The sequence below is a fragment of the Lactuca virosa genome, chromosome 9, assembly GCF_052849685.1.
Source record: "Lactuca virosa cultivar CGN04683 chromosome 9, Lactuca_virosa_CGN04683_v6, whole genome shotgun sequence".
Taxonomy (NCBI): domain Eukaryota; kingdom Viridiplantae; phylum Streptophyta; class Magnoliopsida; order Asterales; family Asteraceae; genus Lactuca; species Lactuca virosa.
The window spans coordinates 145443124-145449400 of NC_136434.1; the positions used below are offsets into that span (position 1 = coordinate 145443124).

The 6277-nt window shown below is 32.2% G+C and overlaps 2 non-coding genes across 2 annotated transcripts; both read right to left on the minus strand.

The window, feature by feature from the left end:
• Nucleotides 1-3974: 3974 nt before the first annotated feature.
• On the minus strand, nt 3975-4091 carry LOC145141532 (U5 spliceosomal RNA). Its single transcript, XR_013722729.1, has one exon. It is a non-coding gene; the product is annotated as a U5 spliceosomal RNA (small nuclear RNA).
• A 1509-nt stretch (nt 4092-5600) lies between these two features.
• LOC145141525 (U5 spliceosomal RNA) lies at nt 5601-5719 on the minus strand. The gene has a single exon (XR_013722723.1). It is a non-coding gene; the product is annotated as a U5 spliceosomal RNA (small nuclear RNA).
• Between the last annotated feature and the right edge of the window lie 558 nt (nt 5720-6277).

The following is a 6277-nucleotide window of genomic DNA, read 5'->3' on the forward strand; positions in this document are numbered from 1 at the left end:
CCATGACTGAAGACCCCCTTGATCAAGAAATCCCTGCTAATCACAAACAATTTGGAGACGAACATGACAACATTATTTCTACCGTAGAGACCTCGCAAGGATGGACTGAGCGTCGAGATCTTCTTGCTAATACTATGTTTACTGATTGGAGTGCAAGGCTTGCCAACAATTAATTTATTCCATGTTTTTGTGTAAACTTCATTATTCGTTATGTGGTGTTGATACTATGTTTAATGATTGAACAACTCTATTATTATTTCATTATTCTGGTTTATATATTGTATTATGTGGTGTGATTATATTTATTTAGTTTGGATATATTTGTAACTTCATTAAAAAAATGTTGTTTGAAAAGGAATAAACAAGGTAAAAAATATCATTTCTATTTCACTGCTTAATACAACCAAACAAGAGAAATGATTCTCAGAAACATTTCTCTAGTGATTTCTCAGTTCTACCAAACAGTGGAATCAATTCTCTTTCTCCAGTTTAATTCTCTTTCTCCAGTTCTACCAAACATTTCTCACATGGTCTATCCATTATAAGCCATCCATCTAACCTTATGTAACCGGTAAACCAATAAAACTGGGGCTCAATACCCTATTTAACAATTAAAAAACAAGTTACGTTATCTACTGTGCAAAAAAAAGTGAGGACCTAATCGGGACGAAAGCAATACATCAATGTGCTACAATGTCATTTTCCTTACGGTTTTAGAGTAAATTACATCTTTGGTCCTTGAATATAGCTATTTTTTTTTCAATTTTGGTCCTTAAAGGTGTTATCTTGCAATTTTGGTCCTAATTTGAGGTTTTTGTTATGTTTTTAGGCCCTATGTCAAATAAAATGTCTATCATTTTGGGATCAAAATTGCATAGTTTATATATACTCATTGACTAAAAACAATACTTTTACTTGAAAGAGACCACAAACATTACATGGAGCTTAATCAAAATTGAAGAGATTTTTTTTTTTAAAACCAAAAACATAATTTACAACACCATTCCAGGCGACTGAACTTTCATTCCCACACTATTGTGGGATGTCTTTAAGTTCAAACGTTTGCTTTATATAACTTTTTTTTTGAAATTCCAAACAAGTAGATGTGCACCCCAAAGTAACCTATTAAAGCCTACAGGCTTTGCCTGGCTGCCCTCAAGTCTGCATGATTTGGGATTTTTTATTTTTCATTTGTTTAAGTGTCCTTGTAATTTTTTTACTCGTATATCATCCTACGTTCATTTCATCATGAAATGGAAAGAAATGAGAGTATGGTGCTCTAAATAACATATTCAAAATATATTGCTATTTTTTTTTGCATTTATAGCAAACTCAGACACTTTCCTGCAGTTTAAACATTCAGTACCTAGAACCAAGATCTACATCTATAAAAATATATTGCTATTTCTTCCTTTTATATATAAACACATAAAATAAATATAAATAATTAGTTTAGGTTGGATTAGAAGCCAAAAATAGCAATGCAGTTTTGTTGATTTGTTCATTATAACATCTTACTTTCAATTGTTCCTAGTACGATACAAATCTTCATGTTAAAAATTTTCAAAGTTTTTTAAAAAGTATAAAAGCCCTCTATGGCTCTATCTGGCCGGCCGGGGTATAAACCAGGGCAGACTGCAAGAACCCCGATATAGCCTGGTTAAGGCTTGGGAACACCCCCAAAAATAGCATGTTTGAGGCTCGCTGGCCTACCCCACTTGACCCGTTGATTGATCAAAGCCTGGGTTGGCCGGCCCGACTGCATATTTAACCATAAGTCTTAATGGATTGTGGTGTTTGCTGTCAAACTTCAAGTTCTACTCATCATTAGCCAAAAAATCAATAAAGCATAAATGTTTATAGCTTAATTAAATTGGTTTCTATTTTTGTATTTCATAATTTAATACTATTAGCTAGGCCTATAATCAAGCATTTGGAGAAACAACCTTATAATTATATACTTCAAAGCTGAAAATCACTAACAATTTGTAAATCTAAGAACTACTAATTGCTGGAGGTATTCCATAAAAGAACACCTCTACAAAATAGGCATATGTCATTTGATGTGACGAACACACATTGCTGCATGCGAAAGAATAGTTTGCTTTGTGCTCATCACATGGCTGCATGAGTTCAAAAGGATGGTGAAGGGCCTTCTTTATACGGTTCGTAAAAGTTGTAGATTTCCATTCATCTAGAAATGTGGGAATGTAGCAATACTTCTTTATTTTGAATTATTATATTATGACGTGTTACTAGTAAATGAAAGTTGGTGTTTTAGTTAGGAGCAAATAGTATCCTAATTACTAGTAATTCAATTATTTTGAAACTTAATTTTAGTTTTAATAGTACCACCTCAAAGCAATAAACTGAAAATTTCACATTTTTACCATATAAGTGAAACATGTTTGTCATAGACTCTCTTAAATTTATATCATCACTTTTATATCTTATGGCTACGAACTTGTGCAAACTTCTTTGATTAAATTTGATTTATGGTCCTCCAGATGACAAAGAAATCGATGTTGCACGAACACAAATCTTTATCGGTTAAACAAATGAAGCATTTGTAATTTATGACATTAAATCTAGTGGTTTTCAAATACAAAATTAATCATTGTTACTAATCAATTACAAATATTTTTAATATTTGGTTGTTGAAATACAACACCTTTTGAAATGGCATTTGCTGTGCGTGCAACTTTCATTTCCAAACCAACTTTCAAAGATTTGCAATAAATTCCCAATCTTTTTATATAAAAACTGTTTCATGACCCATAAAATGTCTAAGATGGAGTTTATTTTTTACTTAATGAACTTAATGGAAACAAAACTTAATCCATATATAGGAGCACTTCTTTTAAACTTAATGCATACAGCAGGTCTTAATAGGTTAAGAGGAGCCGCGGAGGTAAGGTGTACTTAACCTTTGGAATATAAGTGTAACTTCTTACAGTTGGATTTTTAGTATGATCACATAAATTGTTCAAACTTGGCTAATATTCTTTTGGACTTATCAAATAATATGTTAATTTTTATTATATAAATCATGTTTGGTTTATATAGTCTGTTTGTTTAATCTATGACGAATACCTGGAGTTAGCTTTATTCTTTGAAATTATTTTAATAGCATGTTCATTTTAAGTTGTTAATCATGTTATTATTTATATTTTTTATTTACAATTATTTTTTAATGTGGTCATTTACAATTTTACTTTATAACAATTTTTAAATAAACAATCCTTTATTATTTATCACTTCTAAACAATCAATATGAAGATTGGGTCATTGCTAATGTTGCTTCGGATAACATTCTTCAAATTTGATAGATTGTTGAAAACATCTACCATGATAAGATGATGAAGACCAACCCAATCCTCGTACAAAGACAAGAAATATAAGTAGGCAATGGTTTTTTTCTTCTTAATCTATGTTTTGTTACTCAACCTTTTCGTTTTGTAAATAAAAGAGTAACTGGTTACATATATTGATAAGCTTTAAAAAAAAAACTTTGTAGCGTAGTTAATATTCTCCTACGGCCAGTTGGTTATGTAGTAATGGGCATGATAGAACAGGTTGTATTGTTTTTGGGATACACTGGCCGGACACACGTCAATGATACAAAAGCTGCAATTTTTCCCACACAAATAAAAAATGGAACAAGATGGGGCAAAGACTTGCTCTCGATCTCTTGCCTACACAAAAGACATGAATGCCCTCATTCCCATAACTGAAAATAGCTTTTATGGCATATCTTTCATGGCTCATTAGATGTCAAACAAGTATGTTAACCATTTCCAAGACAGTATCAAACTTCATCTTTAGCCAAAGGATCAGTATAACACAAATGCTTTTATATTTTTGTAGTTCATAATTGTTTTTTCTGCAGCAGGTTTCCCAATCAAGCATTTTTAAAAAAAAAATAATAAATTTTCCAATTGCACAATAGAAGCTTAAGACTATGAATAATTAGAAGCATCCCAAAAAGGACACCTCTCCAAAAATAGGCATATGCCACTTGATGTGACAAACACACGGTATTCTTTAGTAAAAGGCGAAAGAGTAGTTCGCTTTGTGCTCATCACATGGCTTGCATAATTTCATAATCTGTTGGAGGGCCTTATTTATACATTTATTTCTAAATCTACATTTCCGTTTACCTTGCGATTTGGGAATGCAATTAAACCTTCTTGACTCTACTTTATACACCCTTTTAAACTATAGTCTTTATATTTTCACCATTAAGTACTAAAAAGTCATTACAACCTTTTTTTTTCCTTTTTTTTTATAGAAAAACCACTACTATAATTTGTTTTGTTTCATTTAATTCATTATTTACCTGCTAAAATCGGTCCAAAATAGCCCAACGTGATACACACTATGTTGGCAGGAAACTAGTGTAAACATCTGTACGCAATCTGCTAACCGATTTTAGTAGGTAAGTAATAGCTTAAATGCAAAAAAAAAATCATTTTATCAATAGTTTTTATACAAAAAAATCGTAATGACTTTTCAGATAAGAATAGTAACAGCTATTTTGAAAGTTTATGCACTATCACTATGCCTTCTAGATCCTTCAAATGACCCGTTCTCCAGAGTCCAGCTCCAATTCCAGACTTTATTTTGAGGGCTGGTTTCGACTTATTACAACTGGTATGATGTTCGTTGTACTACAAACTAATGGTATGATAGCCGCTTGAATTTTGGCCTTTCGGGCGATTTAGTTCTTTTCTTTTTCTTTTTGTATAGCTTATTTTCGTTGTAAATATGAATTCTTTTAATGCTTTTGGATATCTTTTTTACATTTGGAATTTGGGTTTGAAGTACTATTACTTCTATCTCTGGATAAATACGAAAAAGTTCAATTGCAGGAATCGAACCCGGGTCTCCTGGGTGAAAATCAGATATCCTAACCGCTGGATGACAATGGATTTATGTTTTAGTGTTGGCATTTTATTACGGCCTTATGGGCTCAACCAACAAGACTGTGAAGCTGTTTGATTATCTAAAACCGACAACTGCTCTTCATACGTTTACCTATTTGTTTACCCTTTTTCTTACACCAACTAATCAATTGGTGTTTCAGGTTAGATGGAGTCCCAAGAACAGACATTCTTAGCATCTTGTTGTTTGGTAGGAGACTCATGCATGTAATCTTAGTATCTATGCTCTTGAATTATCCATTTTTTTAGTTTTTATTCAGGATTAATGTCATACAATGACAGCATTTTCTCCATTTGTCCTACCTTGGTGATAAATTCCTTTTCATATGTGATAAGTCAAGTCATCTTGTACTTACAAAAAACGTTCCACTTAGTCATTATAATACTGCTTTTGACATGCATCGGGTGTGATAGATGTCAAAGATACAAAAGATGCAAATGTTGGTTTTATCGATGTCAAAAAAGCATCAATTGGTTAATTTGTAGTGTTTACTGTTTACCGTTTCCGAGACTTCATATTTTCCCAATTATTAGATCTAAGCAAGGTTTCACAATCAAGCATTTAAAAAAAATTCTAACATTTTACTACTAAGCATCTGTATTTCACAATCAAGCATCAGAACAATAGCTTAAAAAGCTAAAACTAAGAGTTTTTAGAGGCTTCCTAAAAAAGGACACCTCTCCAAAAATAGGGGTATGCCACTTAATGTAACAAGCACACGGTATTCTTTAGTAAAAGGCGAAAGAATAGTTCGCTATGTGCTTATTACATGGCTTAGTGATTATATTAGGCTGCTGTAAGGTGTTACTTATAGAGCTTATTTAAATTGTAGATTTCTATTCTAGTAGCGATGTGGTAATGCAATTTGACACTTTACATGCATACTCTTAGTAAAACATTCCCCTCAAACTCCCGTTTTCAAACTAATGGAAGTAAAAACAGATGATGAATGTGTTTGTTTTATTGATGTTTTGGAATTCAGATACATTTGGAATTCGAACCCCGGTCTCCTGGGTGAAAGACACATATCCTAACCGCTGGACGACAATGGATTTATGTTCAGATTATGTTTTTAAATAACTTGTTTTGGTAAAGGGGCAAACAGAAGACTGTGAAGCTGTTTGATTTACAAAAAGTGACGACTACTCTTCATACAATATTTGATGGTCACGAGTAAGAGTCCTTGCATATGTTTTTGGAAATTACATTTTAACTCTTTTTCTGACAACAACCAATCTATTTGTGTTCCAGGTTGGATGGAGTTTGAAGAATAGACATTTCTAGCATCTTGTTTTTGTTTGGTAGGTAGGACTTAGGAGACTCGTGCATGTAA